The sequence below is a fragment of the Mauremys reevesii genome, linkage group 5 (assembly GCF_016161935.1).
Source record: "Mauremys reevesii isolate NIE-2019 linkage group 5, ASM1616193v1, whole genome shotgun sequence".
In the NCBI taxonomy this organism is placed as follows: Eukaryota; Metazoa; Chordata; order Testudines; family Geoemydidae; genus Mauremys; species Mauremys reevesii.
The window spans coordinates 129,274,742-129,295,531 of record NC_052627.1 but is presented as its reverse complement, the minus strand read 5'-3'; the positions used below and the strand labels follow the sequence as shown (position 1 = coordinate 129,295,531).

General features: G+C 40.5%; 1 protein-coding gene across 10 annotated transcripts in view; it reads left to right on the top strand.

Moving 5' to 3' along the window:
* Nucleotides 1-20,790, top strand: part of CTNNA2 (catenin alpha 2) — a 750,149-nt gene that overhangs the window by 90,520 nt on the left and 638,839 nt on the right. The window lies entirely within an intron of this gene.

Sequence of the window (20,790 nt, the reverse complement as noted above, 5' to 3'; positions counted from 1 at the left end):
AGCAACGGGTGGCGATGCAGTCCGAAATCAAAATAAAAAAAGAGTTCCAGCAATGGGGTCTGTGTGGAGATTTTTTAAAAATGATTTTGAATTTCGTCTTCTGTAACGGAGTGCTGATAGAACAGATTTGCCTGCCCTTACTGCGATCACATCCGCATGGTCCATGCTGGAGCTCTTTTTTTATTTTGATTTCGGACTGCATTGCCACCCGTTCTGATCGGAGCTCCACGCTGGGCAAATAGGAAATATTCAAAAGTTCGCGGGGCTTTTCCTGTCTACCTGGCCACTGCATCCGAGTTCAGATTCCTGTCCAGAGCGGTCAGTGGTGCACTGTGGGATACCGCCCGGAGGCCAATACCGTCGATTTGCGGCCACACTAACCCTAATCCGATATGGTAATACCGATACTAAGGCTACTCCTCTCGTTAGGGAGGAGTACAGAAACCGGTTTAAAGAGCCCTTTATATCGATATAAAGGGCCTCTTAGTGTGGACGGGTGTGGCGTTAAATCGGTTTTACACTCCTTAAACCGGTTTAAACGCGTAGTGTAGACCAGGCCTGAGTTACTACAGAGAATTCTTTCCTGGGTGCTGGCTGGTGAGTCATGCCAACATGCTCAGGGTTTAACTGATCGCCATATTTGGGGTCGGGAAGGAATTTTCCTCCAGGGCAGATTGGCAGAGGCCTTGGAGGTTTTTTGCCTTCCTCTGCAGCATGGGGCACAGGTCACTTGCTGGAGGATTCTCTGCAGCTTGAAGTCTTCAAACCATGATTTGAGGACTTCAATAACTCAGACATCGGTTAGGGGTTTGTTACAGGAGTGGGTGGGTGAGATTCTGTGGCCTGCATTGTGCAGGAGGTCAGACTAGATGATTATAATGGTCTCTTCTGATCTTAAAGTCTATGAGTCTATGAGTTAGTTGTTGTCTTGAGTGTGATGTTGCATCTCAGTGTATTGTTGTTATTAAATACTTATATTACAGTAGTGCTTAAGGGCTCCCAGGCAGTCTCCATGTGCTAGGCAGTGTGCAAACACATATTCAGGAGCTCTTGCTTTAGAGACTTTGCAGTCTAGACAAATATCATAAAAAGAGTAGTGGGAGAGGAATAACATCAGACAGATACAATGTATATATAGCTATAATAGATAACGACAATCAGCAATTATTCTCCTAACAATTATATATAAAATAAATGCCAACTATCCCCTTTTGTCCCTCACATCATTATTAATTAGCAGTTTTCTTACAGACATTATGGCAGAGGTGGGCCTTGGAGAGTGGCCTGAAGGACAAAGGGTAGGCTTTCTTCTGAGTTTAATGCTGGCGTCTACAGTGAGAGTAGAACTGATATTAAACAAAAGTTCTATTTTTAAATGATATTTTTATGTGTGGCTCCCATACTGCTCATGTTGAATGATGTCACTTTCCAGCCAAATTGCTGCCACCAGTAATATGTTTGTTTTGCCTTTTACATGTTGCGGGATAAAAAACGGTATTTTACATTTTTCTTCAAATTACATTTGACAAGCCAGTATAAGGTAAAGCTTGGCTACATGACCAGAGCTGGCTCCAGGGGTTTTGCCGCCCCAAGCAGCCCCCCCCCCCCGAAAAAAACCCCCTGCGATCGCGATCTGCGGCAATTCAGCGGAAGGTCCTCTGCTCCTAGCGGGAGTGAGGGACCCTCTGCCAACTTGCCGCCGAATACCTGGACCTGCTGCCCCTCTCTGGAGTCGCGGCCCCAAGCACCTGCTTGCTAAGCTGGTGCCTGGAGCCGGCCCTGTACATGACTTTTGAGATTGCTGAAGTGATCAAATGGGTTGTGAGACTCTGTACCTCAGGGGAACACCCTGCAACCCCATGTTCCCGCCACCTTCATCCTTATAATATGATTGTGTGGTATCCAGTGCAAATTTTGTCATGTCAGGTGTTTTCAGAAGGCTCATGATGCACTGAGCATTGTTGTTATAGTAATGTTATAGGGTGTAATTTCATGTATATAGTTATGAGGCAGAAAATGTGTCTTCTAGGCTTAAAACAAGCCCAGGAAAAACTCTCCAGGAGCAGAGGGGCAATTCACACCTCATCAGGGCATGTATGGGACAAACCCAGCCCAGCCTCACAGGAACAAGGGACACTGGCCTAGGCAGCAACAAAGGATCTGTTGGAGTCTCGAGTGAGTCACCCGCCTTTCCTTGGTCAGTTTGGGACTAGTATGAGGTAATGCTCACCTGACTCTGAAGTGGCAGGGGGCGCGAGCCAAGAGGGAAGAAGGAATATGATAAAAGGGAGAGACATTTGCCATGCTCTCTCTCTTCCACCTCCATCTACAGACACCACCACCAAGTGACTGAAGTGCTGATCAGAAGGGAGAGCCTGGCTGAAGGGCAACCAGCCAGCCTGTGGTAAGAAGCATCTAAGTTTGAAATGGCACTAAAAGTGTTAAAAGCAAAACACATTCTAAGCTGATCTTATTTCATTTGACCAAATCTTGTTGTGCTTTGACTTATAATCACTTAAAACTATCTTCTTTAGTTAATAATTTTTTTTGTTTATTCTACCTGAAGCAGTGCTTTTGGTTTGAAGCATGTCAGAGACTCCCCTTGGGATAACAAGCCTGGTACATATCAATGTCTTTGTTAAATTGACAAACTCATATAAGCTTGCAGCATCCAGCGGGCATAACTGGACACTGAAAGATGGAGGTTCCTAGGCTTGTGTCTGGGACTGGAGATATTGACTAGCATCATTCAGTTGCACAATCCAAGCAGCGGCTGGCCAAAAGTGCTCACTCACATAGCTGGGAGTAGCTTACATGTTTGAGGCTGTGCAGGAACAAGAGAGAGTAAGGCTGGCTCCCAGAGTCGAGGATTGGGGTGACCTAGCATATCACCAGTCTAGAGAACACCAGGGGAACGTCACATGGGTGTGGCTTTCATTTAACATGTTAATGAACTCTCCTGACAAACCTAGACAGATAAATCTACTGCTAATGTGAAGAGTTCTTTGAAAATCTGAAAGATCCCAACATGCTGAGTTGGAGTGAGGAATTAGGTTATGAGTTGTCTTTTGCTCTGGTCCTGCTGATAGAAGGGGAAGTCAGGCAAAGTTATAGCAAGATGACTCTGTTAGGCAGTAATAGGTCAGGAGAGGGCAGCTTTTACTAAAGAGTGAAAAGTCTGTCAGGAGGGGAAAGTTCCATGGTCTCTGATGAAAGCAGTAAAGCTCCTGTTAGGTTGGGACTAGTGATTTAAACTCAAGTTTCTGGATTTGCCTTGGTGAAGTTTGGTGTTGCTGGGTTTAAGATCAGCAAGACCCATGTACATAATGTAAATAATTATACCTGACTTTGTGACATCATTTTATCCAACAATAAAAACTAACATGTGCCCTGAAGTCCACCACCATTTGGCTGAGTGCAGCAACATGTTGATTTTTTTCTTAGTTTGGCAGCAAGATGAGAGTGGGAGGCCAGCAGATCGAGGGGCATGATCATTCCCCTCTATTCAACATTGGTGAGGCCTCATCTGGAGTACTGTGCCCAGTTTTGGGCCCCGCACTAGAAGAAGGATGTGGAAAAATTGGAAAGAGTCCAGCGGAGGGCAACAAAAATGATTAGGGGGCCGGAGCACATGATTTGTGAGGAGAGGCTGAGGGGACTGGGATTGTTTAGTCTGTAGAAGAGAAGAATGAGGGGGGATTTGATAGCTGCTTTCAACTACCTGAAAGGGGGTTCCAAAGAGGATGGATCTAGACTGTTCTCAGTGGTACTAGATGACAGAACAAGGAATAATGGTCTCAAGTTCCAGTGGGGGGGAGTTTAGGTTGGATATTAGGAAAAACTTTTTCCCTAGGAAGGTGGTGAATCACTGGAATGGGTTACCTAAGGAGGTGGTGGAATCTCCTTCCTTAGAGGTTTTTAAGGTCAGGCTTGACAAAGCCCTGTCTGGGATGATTTAGTTGGTGTTGGTCCTGCTTTGAGCAGGGGGTTGGACTGGATGACCTCCTGAGGTCCCTTCCAACCCTGATAGTCTATGATTCTATGAATGCACAGTCTAGCTTCAGGAGGGGAAAATTGAACCAGTTTGTACATTTCAGAGTTTGTGATGGTCCCTAAGCAACTTCTTGATTGCATAGATTTTTGAGGGCATAAGGGACCTTTAGATTTCCTAGTATGACCTCCTGTATAACACAGGAATTCAAACACCCTGTTTTGAGTCCAATAACTTGTGTTTGACTAAAGCATATCTTCCAGAAAGGCATCCACTCTTGATCTGAAGACTTCAAGAGCTGGGAAATTCACTGCTTCCCTTGGTAATTTGTTCCAGTGGTTAATCATTCTCACTGTTCTTTTTTAAAGTGCCTTCTTTATCATTTGAATTTGTCAGCCATTGGTTCTCATTATGCCTTTCTCAGGTAGATAAAAGATCCTGTTAATCCTGGTATTTTCTCCCTGTAAAGGTACTTGTATACTGTAATAAAGCCACTGCTCAATCTTCTTTTTGATAAACCAGATAAATTGAGCTTCTTAAGTCTCTTGCTGTAGGAATATTTCTTCATCTTTCAAATAATTTTTGGTGGTCTTTTCTGCTTTGCTTATGACTGGCCCTGCTAGTATGAAATGTTCTGAGCACAGTACATTTATTTTTAACAGAAACATATTACACAAAAATGATTGCTTTTGAATTGACAGTGATGATCCATCTCCTTTCCATATATGGAAGGCTTCCTGTGGAATTCTGTTGCTGTGACCTCTCATGGTCAATGTCGTCAGCCCTTTGCTCCCACTAAAATGGAACTGTAAGAGACACATTGAAAATGATATAGGACTTTTTCAAGAAGAGTGTAAGCTAAAATATTCAAGTTCTTCTCAAAGTGATTGCCTTTGTCTATTCCACTATAGGTGTGCGTGCCTCGTGCATGGTTGTCAGAGGATTTTTCCCTCAGCAGTACCCGTTGGGGCAGCACAAGTGCCCTCTGGTACCTCAGGCCACTGTATACCAGTATAAAGGCCCAATCAGCTCCCAACTCCCCTCAGTGCCTTCCTGCCACCAGTGACAGTTGTTGGAGCTGTTATTTTTGCATTTGCAAGTCTTCCCTCCCTTCTTGTGTATATATAGTACCAGTCGTGTTAGTTTAGCATAGAGTAGTGTATTTTGTACGTAGCTAGAGAGAGAGTAAGTTTAGTTTAGTTCTTAGAGACGTGCAATCTCTGGTGCCCGTTTGGGTACTGATCCAGTGCTGAAAGGCAAATGCTGTGTTCTCCTTGCTTCAAGGCCCGTTGCTCATGTGGCAAACCTATGTCAGTGAGCAACCTTTACTCCAGCTGCCTTAAATATTTGGGGGAGACACATGTAGATGACAAATATCAGATTTGTCGAGGGGTTCAAACCTTGTTCCAAAACGAATAGGGCTGCCAGGCTTAAGTACTTAGTCATGGAGTCTGCATTTCACCCTCCATTGGAACATTCTCACCTGGAGCAGATACTGAGCATGTCCAAGTCTTTCAGGAGTGCTCTGCCCATTCTAGCTGTGTCTATAGACAGACCCACCTCATCAGTACCGAAGAAAAGACTTTCTGAGTCTTAGAAAGACTCAGCACCGGGGACATTGAAATCGGCAGGCAAGACATCGATTGGAGTCAAGGACTCTGAAGAGCACTCAAAGACGAGGCCAAGACATACCATTGACTCCAGAGCCCAGAAATGGCCAATTGAGACTGATCCCAGGACTGGCACACTTTGTGGAACCACAGGGTCAGGAGCCCTTGAAGGTATCATCTATACCTGAGGCTTTTAAGGCAGATCAGGGATTACTTAACTTGTTGGTACTGGTTTCACCTGCAATGCAAGATTCCCACCCGGTACTGCAATCAGTCGCTCTGTCGCTCCCGAGAGATGAAGATGTGATCTCCCAGGATGTCTGCCTCCTACAGTCCAACATATATGCCCTCCACTTAACAGCTTGGCTGCTTCATGGCTGACAGCCTTAGAGCAAGATTGGTCTAAAGGAGTACAAGAAATTCTCCCAAATAGTAGGAAGTCTTCAACTAGATCTACTTACCTTGGTAAATGGAAGAGATCTTCCATTTTGTCTATGCAAAGAGGCATCCACACAGTCCAAGATTCCATTCCCATATCTTGGACTTTCACCTCTTCCTGAAGCAACAAGAGCTAGCCAGTAGTTCCATCAGAGTCCATTTGGCTGCTATCTCAGCTTTCCACTCTCTGGTGGATAACCGTCTCCATTGGAGTCTTTCTGGTAGGAAGGAACTGAGGGGGCTGGGGGTACTATGTACAGTGGCATGAGGCGCATGTGCTGCCCCAACAGGTACTGCTGAGGGAAGAATCTACAACTGCATGCAACATACCTACTGTGGAATGGACATGTGCAGCTCATCTTGAAGAACAACACTTACGGAAAGATAGATGAAAATGACAATTATAAAAGTTATGCCCCACATAACTATATTGATGACATCAGAGTGGATAAAATTTATTATTAAAATAATAAAATAAAATAACTGAAATAATAATAATAATAAAATAGATTTTAAATGTGATATTTAATTTAAATACATTTGGTTTTTAAAAATAAAGCTATCTAAAGTACGTTTAAAACGACGACCAAAAAACCACAGTAAGATGTCTGATAGCAATTATCTTGGTGGACCTTAAGGCAAGAAATTATTCTAGAAATTCCTGGTTATATCAATTGCATCAGAAAGGTCACTACAGTCACATTCAAACAAATTAATCTTGATAAGCTAATTCATTGTTTTTTTTCTAATTGTTTATGTCAAGAATACTTGTTAGCGTCAGCAGGTTTGTGTTATGTCTTCTTGTAGCAATTGAAATGTTTGGTGTTAATATCAATGTGTTCCATTTTCTCTACTAGTTATGAATGTTTACTTACATTTCCTTTTCAAAAGCTCTAAAATTAGATGTATTGTCCTCTTAAGAAAGCCTACCACAATATGGGAGAGGAAGATATCGATTCATAATTTATAATGATAAAAAGATCAAGATGAAAGATCTTATATATGCTCTTGGCAAAATGTGGGCTGGTTAATCCCAATCTATGTAAATATTATTGGGCAGCTCAATTACTTGCCCTTATTGCATACAAATACTCAGACATTTTAGAACAAGAAGAATTTTATCCCCCTGATTTTCACTGATTTTATTCTGCTCGGATAGGAGAGATGTAACATCACCAGCAGCTGCACCTATGAAAACTCCGGCATGGTTGTAGTGAAGTTTGCATTCAGTTTTGTACTGAAAGCAGGAGTTCAGGCTCTTTGTCTTACTGAATACAGCATATCTTCCCTAAATGTTCAGCATATCATCTTTGAGTAAAGCTTGAAGAGGCTGAGGCATTTCAAGAAAAGTGGTGAATTTCTTTCTGATTTCTAATCAATTAAACATTGGCTCCCCCAAAAGTAGGTAAATTGTTGGTTTATGTTGTGGCTAGTCCCCAGACATGAGTGACTGTGAATTTCCAGAACTGTGCATAACAGACAGTAGTGGGAAAGTCTGGCTTTTTATGGTAGTAGGGAGTCCAGGGAGTAGTGATGGAAGGCTGGCATCCCTAATAAGGCAGAATTAAGATTGTGGTGTGTTGTCTGTGCTGAATAGTGGTGGTTGTAGTAGTGAAGTGTGATTCTCTGGGTGGAGGAATAAAAGGCATGTTAAATGCCTTAACATATCTTTTCCTTGCTTTTGTGGCTTTCTGTTACAGATGATCTATATATAACATAACTAACTCACATACAAGTGGTTTTGTATAATAATAGGAAGAGATTCAGGCAAAATAGGTTTTACTGGTAATACCCAAATAACTAATACAAAACTCATCACATCTGGCAATAAGCGTTTCTTTCTTAAACAACATATTATACATTCAGTTCAGGGCCGGCTCCAGACCCCAGCGCGCCAAGCGCGCGCTTGGGGTGGAGTCCCAGAGGGAGGGCGGCAGGCGGCTCCGGTGGACCTCCCGCAGACATTCCTGCGGAAGGTCCGCTGGGACCGCGGCTCTGGTAGACCTCCCGCAGACGTGCCTGCGGAGGGGCCGCTGGTCCTGCGGCTCCGGTGGAGCATCCGCAGGCATGCCTGCGGGAGGTCCACTGGAGCCGCGGGGCCAGCGGCCCCTCCACAGGCACGTCTGCGGGATGTCCACCGGCGCTGCGGGACCGGCGACCGCTAGAGCGCCCCCCGCGGCGTGCCGCCGTGCTTGGGGCGGTGGAAATCCTAGAGCCGCCCCTGATTCAGTTACACAGAATTCACAATGCAATTGTTAATAGAGGCACCTGGTGACTTCCAGTGGTTATAGAACCAGGGGAATATTATTCAGAAATGAACATTGTTGAATGGGTTACAAAAATTTTGGACGCAGAAGCAATGCAAAAAATATATTTAAACTTCTTTGTTCTTCTGTAGTTTGAACTAAGAAATATTTGCCAAATTTTCTAAATATAGGTGCCTAAATCTGTATTCAAATACTTAAATAATGACCTAACTCTTAAAAGGTGCTGAGCATCTATCGCTTCCATTGAAGTCACTGGGTGCTACAGGAACTCAGCACCTCTAAAATCAGACCATTTTTCAATTAGTCACCAAAATTTGAATATTTTAGCTTATATTCTTAATGCTCATGATGCAAAAGATTTCAGGGACATTTTGCAAAAGTAGAAACAATAATATCCAGCTCTTTGGGACCTAAAGGTTTAGGCCTAATTTTCAAACATGGTTGCCTAAATTTAGAGTCTTAAGTTTATATTTAGGCACATAAATAAGTGACCTGAATTGCAAAAGCGCTGAGCACCCAACTAATAGCACTGAAGTCTTGAAGAATATATATTAAAAAAAAAGTTGAATTGAAAAATAGGTTTAACAAGGAAAAAAAAAAAGTCAAAGAAAAATACTGACCCATTGAGCCAAAAATGTTACATTAAAACTGAATTTTAGACAAGCTAATTAAAGTTCCAAATGAGAAACTATGGAAAACCTATTAAGCTGATTTAAAAAAATCAATTAACCAATCATCAGCATTCATAAGAAACGATAGAATTGTTTTTGCATGAGGAAACCCTGGACTAGCAGACTAATTAGAACTTACATAGCTGTCAGAGATCTAAGAACATTAGAATTTGCTAAAGCACCCATATTCCCATTGCTTGTCATCATATTGAAAGAACAATAGATATGCTATGCCACATGCCATTTGACTTTCTTAGTACTGCTGTTATTAAGTGGGCTTTTTAGGAAGAAATTTAATTAAGAATTTAGCAGAATTTCTATTTCTTACAGAATAGATTTATCCAATGATTACAGTTGTCATGTTTGTCTTTTCTCTGTTTCACTCATTCTACAACTAACAATAAAAAGTAATTACTGAATTTGTGGCCTTCTTTGTTTTATGAAGCTTTATTACAATTTACCTTCATTATAAAATTTTGTATTTATGAATACTACATCACATATAAATGTCACTGGTCATAGTTCCTCAAGGAACAATATGCACCTTAGTACATAGTGACCAAAGTGAGTTTATTTCCATAGACTGAGTTTTAACAAAAAGCAATCTAAAATCATTGAGGTTAGTAAGGGCTGAATTCTGTGCTCAGATACTTGCACAGCGCACAGTCAACTTGTGGAACTCCTTAGCTGAGGAGGTTGTGAAGGCTAGGACTATAACAATGTTTAAAAGGGGACTGGATAAATTCATGGTGGCTAAGTCCATAAATGGCTATTAGCTAGGATGGGTAAAAATGGTGTCCCTAGCCTCTGTTCATCAGAGGATGGAGATGGATGGCAGGAGAGAGATCACTTGATCATTGCCTGTTAGGTTCACTCCCTCTGGGGCACCTGGCGTTGGCCACTGTCGGTAGACAGATACTGGGCTAGATAGACCTTTGGTCTGACCCGGTACGGCCGTTCTTATGTTCTTATGTATACAGCTTCCATTGGATTCTGTGGAAACTGCACCCAAATAGCTGGGGGTTGACCTTTGGTTCATAAAAATTATGGATAGTTCTGGATAATATTTTCATATAAATGGTGTCTAGTACTTTGAAAAGTTATCCATATTTAAATCCCATATTGCCTTTGTCCCCCCCACCTCTGCACCATATGCTCTCTCCAACTTCCTTCACTGTTGCTGATGACACTGGTAGACCTAACTTCAGCTGTTTCAAAACCTGTAACTGTGATGGAAAGGTAATTAGACCCTCCAAATGCAGGGATTTTTTCATAGAATCATAGAAGATTAGGGTTGGAAGAGACCTGAGGAGGTCATCTAGTTCAACCCCCTGGTCAAAGCAGGACCAACCCCAACTATGGCACGCTCATAAAAGGATTCTGTAATGTAAGGAAGCCAGATTAATTGCTTTATTGATTATGAATAGTTTAGACTCTTTAAAAAAAAAACTAGAAGAATTAGTTTGCCTTTGTGCTCCAGTAATGTCACCCAAATTGTGGGCCACTAGTTCCTCTTAGTAATAAAATTTGCACAAAGGACAATGGTTGGCAAAAACATCTATTATAAATATGAGTAGATTAAATTATTATTATTATTATTATTATAAATAGGACTGTTACTGCCATTTTTGTTATGGTAGCACCAAGGGTCTTCAAACAGGGATTAAGGCCCTATTGTACTAGTCAATATACAAACATCCTTCTACACACTTCACTCCCCAAAAAACCCAAAGGTTTATGATAATTGTTTACACACTATCGTCCTAAGGCTTTAATTCAAACTACTTTCCCCCTATCTTACGTGTGCCATTGTGTTCCTTCTGGCAGGAGTATGGTAGTACAATTTACATAGATTTTTAGCTCCTGGGCAGCATGGCATTAAACATGTTGTTAATGTAGTGTAGTCTTCGGTTGTTTTTGTTTTGTATGGTAATTTTTAACATAGCAATACATTTATTCTGGCACTTCTAGAAATCTTGACAGATGATATTGCCTAGGAAGAAGTACAGTAAGTACTAAAGCACTTAAAGGAACTGATCATGTAAACAAGATATTTTGTGCTTCTTATGTTTTCAAAAACTGCAACTTCTGTAAGAAGAATTTAAAATTCATTCTGCTAGATGGAGTTTTGGGGTATTTTTTAGAATACAGCTATACTGTAGGTTTTTTGTTTTATGTTCAAAGCAAGGCACTTTTGTATTGCAATTATAACACATTGTACTACCCTCAAGAACGGAGGACATTTTGCACCACATTAGCTCAGAGAAACATAAAGCTAATGTATGGCAAATGCAGAGATATCGATTTATTCAGAGTGAAAGTTTTTCTGTAGTGTCAATTAGTAAAATTAAGAAATCTATATAATATACATATGACTTGATGTAATTCCAAATTGCTTTAATGCAAGTGAACGATAGCATCATACTAACACTACTACAGTTATGTCTGGGGTGGCACTTCAATTCTAAGCTTTTATTTTTAATGGTTTATAATCAAGCCCAGCAAGAGAGAGAGTCTTCTCTGGGTTTTAATCTAAAGTAAAATGTTTAGGGTTACTTTAAAAAAATGTATTTACCAATTTCTAAATGACCAAAGCATGGGAAATAGTGGTTTTTCAGCCATCACCATAGTTTGGATTCCATTTGTTCTTGGATAACCCTAGAACTCATTGCATTTAAACACTAAATCTTGCACATATCTAGGACACCACGAGGAATGTACGATTTACTGAGTTGGGGGTGGGAGGGAACTGCAGCAAGGGAGGTTTAGGTTGGACATTAGGAAAATGTTCCTAACTGTCAGGGTGGTTAAACACTGGAATAAATTGCCTAGGGAGGTTGCGGAATCTCCATCTCTGGAGATATTTAAGAGTAGGTTAGATAAATGTTTATCAGGGATGGTCTAGACAGTACTTGGTCCTGCCATGAGGGCAGGGGACTGGACTCGATGACCTCTCAAGGTCCCTTCCAGTCCTAGAATCTATGAATACCCTGAGAGGCTTGTAATTTGGCCAAACTTGGGCAAATTTTCACTGAGATAGCAAAAGGCATTTTCCTAACACTAGGGTGACTCTCCTGCTAAATTTCAATTGACTTCTCCAAAACACACAGGTCCTAGAGCTTCCCAATTAAAGAGTGGTGAGAAATTTTTAGCACAGGCAAACCGTATTTTCACCAATTTTGGATTTTTTTTGGAAATGGCTAACTGCTTTTGATGAAATTTTTCAACAAAACAACTAAAAATCAGTGTGAGGCAGATACCCAGAATAAAAATTTTAGCCTGAACAGTTAGTTCGGCAAAGTAAGAAGTAACTGAAAACAAGGTTTATAATGGAAAGTGTTAGACAGCCTTTTAACCATAGGTGTCACTACTAGTAACTACTATAATTACAGTAAACTAGTGTAACATTATGGTTGAAATTTCAAGTGCACAAAAGGGATATCATTAAGAACATAAGAATGGCCATACTGGGTCAGACCAAAGGTCCATCTAGCCCAGTATCCTGTCTTCTGACAGTGGCCAATGCCAGGTGCCCCAGAGGGAATGAACAGAACAGGTAATCATCAAGTGATACAGTCTCTGTCACTAATTCTCAGCCTCTGACAAGTAGAGGCTAGGGACATCATCCCTGCCCAACCAAGTTCAAATCCTCCACAAGGAATATGTAAATTAATATTTTAAAATATATGCCATGTAAATTATTCCAGACTGCTACATATGTTCAAAAGACTGAACTCCATTTTCAGGGGAAACATTTTTTTCTTGACTCTTAAATTCATTAATATTCTGAATTCTTATTTTGTTTATTAAATAGATAATACCAATTAATTGAGGGAGGTTGCTTTTAGAGTAAGATTTACAAAATTAATAAAATAAGAAAGCTCTACAATGTTTAGTGAAAAGTATTAGGATGTTTTGGTGTATAATGTATTTTCTCAGCTTGTCTAAAAAGCAATTCCATGAACTCTGTCAAAATGTCTTGTGAAATTAAATGTCATATTCAAAATTAGGTTTATAATTCATTGTTGTGTACCAAAAATGATTTACTAGCGTTTCACGTACTTTGTGGTAGTGTTGATCGGAACAAGATGGAAAGTGATCAGCATGCTAACCCCTAAATTCAAATTTTATCTCAAACATATAAATGAAAATAAGGAAGGTGTTATCAGATAAGTTTAATTGAATTAAAGGATGAGAGTGTAATTAATGACAATCAACATGGTTTAATGGAAAATTGGTCTTGCCACAGAAACTTAATAACATTTTTTATCAGATTACAATTTTGGTTGATAAGGGAAACACTGTTGACATAATAGATTTCTGTAAGCCATTTGACTGAGTGCGACATGACATTCTGACTGATTTTGTATAGTGCTTTTTAAAAAGTGTAGCACATATTAAATGGATTAAAAACTGGCTAACACATAGATTTCAAAATGTACTGGGGAACCATCATCCAATGGGGGTTTTTCAAACGGAGTCTTGTAGAGATCTGTTCTTGGCCCAATGCTATTCAATATTTTTATCAATGATATGGAAGAAAATAAAAAAAAAATTACTGGCACAGTTTAAAGATTGACATCAAAGAATGGTGGAGTGATAAATAATGTCAGCTTAATTCTAAAGAGCAATCTTGACCGCTTAGTAAACTTGGCTGACTTGAACAATGCAATTTTAATATAACCAAATGCAAGGTCAAATATTTAAGAAGAAGGAATGTAGGTCACAATTACTGGAATAGGGTCAGTATTCTGGAAGGCAGTGACTCTGAAAGGAACAATGAGCTCAAAATGCAATTCAATGGCTAAGAGCTAATATGATCCTTGAAGGTATAAGTGGGAGAATATCAAACACAAGTAGAGAGGTGGTATTATCACTGTAATACAGCATTAGTGAAACCATTCCTGTAATACTTTCCAGTTCTGGTATCCACACTGTAAAAATTATGTTGACAAATTGGAAAGGGGTTCAGAAAAGAGCTAAAACATTATATGAAGTCTGGGGAACTTGTCATAGAGTGAAAGACTAGAAAAACTCAAAATCTACTTAGTTTTTCCAAGAGAAGGTTAAGAGGTCACTTGGTCAGGATCTATATAAGCTTTTGCATGGTAGTAGAGGTCTTTTTAATCTAGCCTAACCGGATCCTATGGCTGGAAGCTGATGCTAGACATATTCAAACTCAAAATAAAATAGATTTTTTAACAGTGGGATAATTAGTTATTGGAATCATTCTGTGTGGAGGATTCTCTGTCTCTTGAAGTATTTAAAGCAAGATTGGATGTGTTTCTGAGATATACGCTATAGTTCAGGCCCTTCATTTTTGGTTTTTATTTTGTGTAAATGTAGTGTTTGTTACTAAATTTAAAAAAAAAAACTGCAAAAAATTGACTCCATGGTTTTCTGGGTAACTATCGGGATTCTGGAACTAGAAGAGATGGATGAGGTGAGGGTGCCATCTCCTCATACTGCCTCCTTCATATCTTCCACTTATGGACCTGCTCCAGTTATCAAGCCACCAACTCTTCTTTCAGAGTGGGAGAGTTGGGCCTAGGGGGCTTCTCCCTAGGATCCTGTGGGGTCTGCCCAGGTTGCCAAGCTGCCACCTCTCCTTCTACAGCAAGGAGCTGAGCGCAGAGAGTTTCCCGAAGAACTGTCCAAATTACTGAGCTGCATACAAAATTTGAATGAAAACTGGTTCAAACAAACAAATAGCTTTTGTAAAACCGAGGACATTTTTGGTAAAAATCGGTAAAAACTGAAAATGAAGGGCCTTAGCTATATAGTTCAGTCAGAAGTTACAGTACTATTCTATTGGCTATGTTATATAGGGAGCTCAGATCGGATGATAAATATGGATCCTTCTGACCTTAAAATATATAAATGAAGTAAGAAAATGATAACGGATATTAATCTCATTTTGTAGTTAAAACTCCCAAGAGACCAAAGATTTGATTCGTAACCCAGAGAATTAAAATGAGATACTTCCATCTGCTTCTATGGGCTTTGGAGGAGAACCAGAGAGACTAAGCTATGTATTGAGAATGAAGCTTTAGCTGTAGTACATTAAAAATCTCATTTGCTTTATTATTGTTCACTGCATTAATTTGCTATATGACCTCATACAGTGTTTATCTTAAAAGTTAGAAAAGCTCCCCAATCATCCTGATTACTGAAGAAATAAACCAATTACCAGTTCTTGCTTTTAAGTCTTAATTAAGTTAATGTTGTTCTGTGTAAGCTTTTGGAAAATGATAGATTTTTTTTTTTGCATAACACATTATGCAGTTCTCAGGTATGTGCATTATTTACTTAGAATTCTTTGACATTCAAATATATTGCACAATCATTTTGTCCATTTTTTTTCTTCCTACACTAATTACCTGCACCAGCGGGCCTTCGCTCTGCCACCACCTCCCCAGCTTCTCCCCTCTCCCTCCAGCACTTGTGCCACCATACAGCTGATTAGCACAAGCCTGGGAGGGAGGGATGAGGAGGAGGAATGTGGCGTTCTTGGGGAAGAGGTGGGGCCAGGGCAGGGATTTGTGGAGGGATCCAATGGGGGAAAGAGGGGCAGAGTCGGGGTGGGGCCGTGGTGGAGTTGTGGCGGGGGATGTGATCCCCCCTACCTGTGCGCTGGAGGGCAAAATATTGGGACAGTTCATGTTCGGTCAGGATGCGGGACAAACAAGTAAATATCGGGACAGTCCCGATAAAATCGGGACGTCTGGTCACCCTAAATTTAAATATCTTAAGGTACCTAACAAATCTTTCTTTGCTGGCTGTCATTTTAATCTTTTTTTTTTTTTTTTAAATGCATTTGGGTCAAACTGGCTGACAGAAACTGCCCTCTTCTGGCTAGATATGTTTAACTAAACATTCCTTCTCACTCTGAGAAGCGTGTAAAGGAAATGCAGTTGAGGCATGTTAAAATGTTTGTCTTAAGCACCCTACTAAAATCTTTATGTAATCTTTAGTTCTTCCTCTTGCTAAAATCCAGATAATATCCCTCTCCTATTACAACTTCATTTGTGGTCAGTGTCTCTACCTGAAGATCACAGCTCATAGTTATCTATGCTCTAATTGTGAAGAAATGTTTTCTGTACATGAACTTCAGGAGTTTGTGGTGTCTGCATCTTTCAAAGGGTGATTAACCATTTATCCTTCATGTAGGTCTGCTCTAAATATGCATTATGTTGGTCACCAGGCATTGTGCTATGAAACTTTAACCTGTTCTTGTGATATGGTGGGAATCTTAAATATGTCTAATTAATTTACAGCTCATTGGACACTCAGATTCTAATATGAAGGCCACTTTAGAAAAGTGTGCAATAAATATTGCCTTCACGTGAGTTGAACAGAAGCATTTATTTTATACCAGGAACTAGTTTACGATTAAACATAGCCGGGGGAAAGCAAGTTTTGAATGCAAATTTCAAAATTGGAATTTGAACCCACTTCTTTTTTTTTTTTTTTTTAAATCAGTTTCCTGACTTGTTGGCTCATGTTGTGCAACTAAACAAACAGAAGGCTGGTTGCTCAAATTTTCAGTGTTGGTTCACAGCCAGCTTGTAAATAAAAGGCTATTGAGCATTCACCACAACCAGAACAAAGAAGCTGCTTGAGCTCCTGCTATTTATGTAAATGTTTTGGTTAAAAAATAGTCTAGACTCTGAAAGAAGCAGCAACATGATGGAACATGCACTGAAGATAGAATTGATAACATAGATCCACATAACTGAATAAGAAATATACTTTGATTTTTTCCTTTAGGAAAATTGTCAATTTATACATAAAATGTTCAACTTTCACAAAATTCTGAATATTATTATTCAACAAACAAAAATTTAAACTATTCAGTAAATCCTTCCCCTCCACACACACACATACACACCAAAGAAAGAAAGGTTATTGCATTATTTGCCCTGTTTTTTGGTAAAGTCTGTTTAATACGCGCCTTCCCTCAACAAACAAACAAACAAAAAACTGATATAATCAGTTCAACTGTGTCAAATAGTCTTTTTGTTGTCTTTGTGCCAAATTATGGTTCAGCTGGAGCATGGGTCTAAGGGGGTACCTTGTACAAACTGTTCTGTTGTATAATTGGGCTGTGATGAGCCTGTTAAGAGAAATATATACCTCCAGGGCCCAAGATGAAGACAAGCTGCAAACCACAAACCTGAACCTTGTATTAAACGTGAAATCTGAGGTACATCCTGTGCATCTGTCTCATGGAGATGTGTAAAATACATCTTGAAAGTTAACTGCTCAGAGCCAGTTCTAAAGATTTAGAATGTGGATTATCTGTACGTTCTCTAGAGAGTTTGGTTACATTTTATTTTTCTATAATTGATAGAGGTCCACACAGGGGCACTGCCAGCATTGCTTTTGGGATAAGGAAACCTCTGCTCCAATATGACTGGCACCTTTTCTCTGATTCTCAGTTGCAAGAGACTTGATATTTCCTTTTGTACTGCTCCCCAGAAAAGAGTTGGGTTTTGGTGTGGCCACTAACTGAGGGAAATACCTCATTCAGTGATCTCCAGGACTCATCATTTTAAAGAGAGAACATACAATGTCAAGACAAAATGGTCTCCAAAATGACAGGTTAGAAAATGAAAAGTTTGTCTTAAGTTTTATTAGAGCTTTCTCCTGCTGCTTAAAAGCAGATGCTGCTTGTTGCTGAATTGGAGGATGAAGACTTTTGTCTCCTCTGTCAAGGTTTACAAGTCTACCTCAGCTAATTCAGTGGGGGTTGCTGCTAAAAACATCTGAACAATAACATATGCTGGTACTGGACACTTTGAAACCAAAAGAGAGAGTTCTTTTGGTAGGAACATGTTTTACTCCGAAAGCCCTAGCTATTGACTTTGTTACTTTCAATTTTTTTTAAAGGCTCCTCTTTGGTTTAGAGCAGAAAAGGTCTGAGACTTCAAATGAGAGACCAGATGGGTGAGGTAATAACTTTTATTGGACCAACTTCTGTTGGTCACCCATCTTGTCTCTTTGATATCCTGGGACTGACACAGCTACAACACCATTGAATGAGACTTCAAATGACAGATTAAATCAGGGGTGGTAGAACTCAGGCGTCAGGCAGTGGGGCTAGCACCTATTGTGGAGGCTTCACCCCTGCATAAACTCATGAACGCTGGGGGTGGAGGTGAGACCAGGACCCAAATGAACTGGATCAGTAGCCACAGGGCCCATGATCAGGCCAGGGAAAAATGAGCAGCACCCAAAATGCCTGGGATGGGCCCAGGAGTAGGTATGAACCCTAGCATCCTCCTTCTCAGCCTGCATCTGGCTCCCTCCCCGCTGAGTGTCAGTGCCTCTCCTCACTCCTGCTCCTATCCCTTCCTATCCCTCTGCCCCACCTCCCCTGAATTAAATGAGTTTGGATTGAGCTACAGCAGACAAATCCAAACTATGAAGCTATGGCCTAAAGTTAAGCCAACCTAAACCTTCAGTGGAAGAATTCTTCTCGTAACCTAATGTCCCGCCTTTTGGGGAGGTTGATTGCCTGCTCTGAAGGGTATGTATGTCATGTCTATGCTGAAACACTACACACCTTCTGTAGTGGTTGAAGAGTGGAAAAGCTCTATGACTAACTTGCAGTGCTACAACTCTAGCCAATTACCTAGCATCTGTGTCAAGTACATTTTAGGATGCTTTCATGTTTTCTGCAAGACTGTCTCTGATTTGATGTATATTCTCATTTAAGTAATGTGGGAGCTATATGCCACTGGAGGGCCTTAGTTATGAGGTTGGGTCCCAGCATTTGGGGCAATCAGCTGATTTACCATTTGTAGCTGACTCCATTATTCTCCATTCACAAGAGACATTTAGAAGAACTGCAAGTGCAAGATTTTTATGTAAGGAAGTATGAGGGCACTTCTTAAATTCCAGCATGTAAGGGATTACATGTAAAAGCCAAATTCCCTGTCTATCACATGAATGATCTGGGATGGGACTGTAAAAGAAAAAGGGAACTTGTTGTAGGAAAGATTATCCAGGAGAGCAAGTATGTCCTCTCCAATCAGAGGTGAAAGTAAGCCGGTCCGGTCTGGTACGGTGTATCAGCAAGAGCTGGTATGCCGTGCCAGACTGGACCAGCTTCCCAGGCGGTGATTTAAAGAGCCCAGGGCTCTGGCCGCTGCGGGGAGCCCTGGGCCCTTTAAATCACCGCCGGAGCTCCAGCAGCGGGGCTTAGGCAGCACTTTAAAGGTCCCGGGGCTCCCCACAGCAGCCGGAGCCTCTGGCCCTTTAAATCCCCAACGGAGCCCAGCAACTGGGCTTGGCAGGGATTTAAAAGGCCTGGGGCTTTTAAAATATGAAAGTGATAGGCCAGTTCTAAAGGTGCAGAAACTGAAAGGTGCTGATTAAAACTTCAGTGTCAGAATCAGTTGTAAACTATTGAACTTACTGCTTAATATAGGTAATAATGTACATCTTTTTCAGTAACAAGCATAGCTGGTCTTGATGGTGTGTCCCCAAATGTATGGTACTCCCACATAATCTTATTTGCTGTGTAAACTGTTTTGTAGACAGAATTTTAAAGGCTAGATGCAGTACAATGTAGTTTTTTGCATAGCTGTGGCAAATGTATTTTCTGTGAATGTATGTATCAGACTGGAAACCTTGCCGTTTTCTCGATACAGATGGCCTTCTCTTGGAGCTCAGAAACTTTAGCTTATTTGTATTTGTTTATTGCATGTATATAGTGTTCTCCTGATTTCTAGACTTGAGTAGTCCTAGCGAATTCCTTAAAGTGAAGCAGTATTGTTTAATATCTTCCATTATCTGCTTGCATAGAAAGGTTAAGCTGCACCCTTGTATATGAAGGAATTTAACAAAATGAAATTTGCAAGCAGGAATTATTTTTCTCTGTTTGTTTCTTGTTACTCTACAACAATGAAAACGCATTGTACCTTTTTAGGCTGATAGTAAGTACTTTTATTACTAGCTACTTACGTGGAAGCATAAACAATCCAATACTGAACGGCTACTGAATATTGAGTTATTTCCAGGGAACGTATATTAATCTGTTTGAGGTTTTTGCAGCAAATTAAGCATATGTGTTCACTCTATAGAACAGAGTGATTCCGCTTTAATACATGGCTCATAATGCTTTAATTAGCAATATAGTGGTCCATAAGATGATACTAATCCAAGTGCAAAATAGTAAAAAGTCGAGGCAAACATTCCTCTCTGTTTTTGAGGGAGAAAATATCAGTCTCTTCCTCCCCTGGGCATTTGCCAAGTTGGCTTTCCCCTCTCTGAAACAATGTGTTAAGAATTTTGGGCTGATATGAGTTGCAAAGGGAAGTTTTTGAGCCAGTGTTCATTTTGGGGTGCCTTTGCCTCCCACAATCTGTCTTTACTGGGTATTTTGTGTGTAATGGAAATGTTACATGCTTTGGGTAAATACAGAACTCAGAGTTTACAGTACTACTCCCCAGTGAGCCTGAAAAGTCTGTGATGGTTATATGTTCTGTCTTTTCAAACCCTTGGGCATCACGGTCTCAAATAAGTGCCAAGTCTGTCATTGTTCAGTGATGGAATTGCAGTGGTTAAATACATTTATGATGCTATTTTCATCCTTTGAGGGGACAGGAAAAATTTTATAGTTCTAGACACCAGCAGTAAAGTAGATACCAAGGTGAAATGGTTTGGATTTGCCAGTCACAAAGTACTGTGAGACTACCCTAGAGGATAACAAGGATGGGGCCTGGAGTGATGATGTGGCAGTGTCTGATGTAGTGCCCACCAGTTGGCAACTGGTAATGCTGGTAAACTCAAGAGTTGGAAAATCA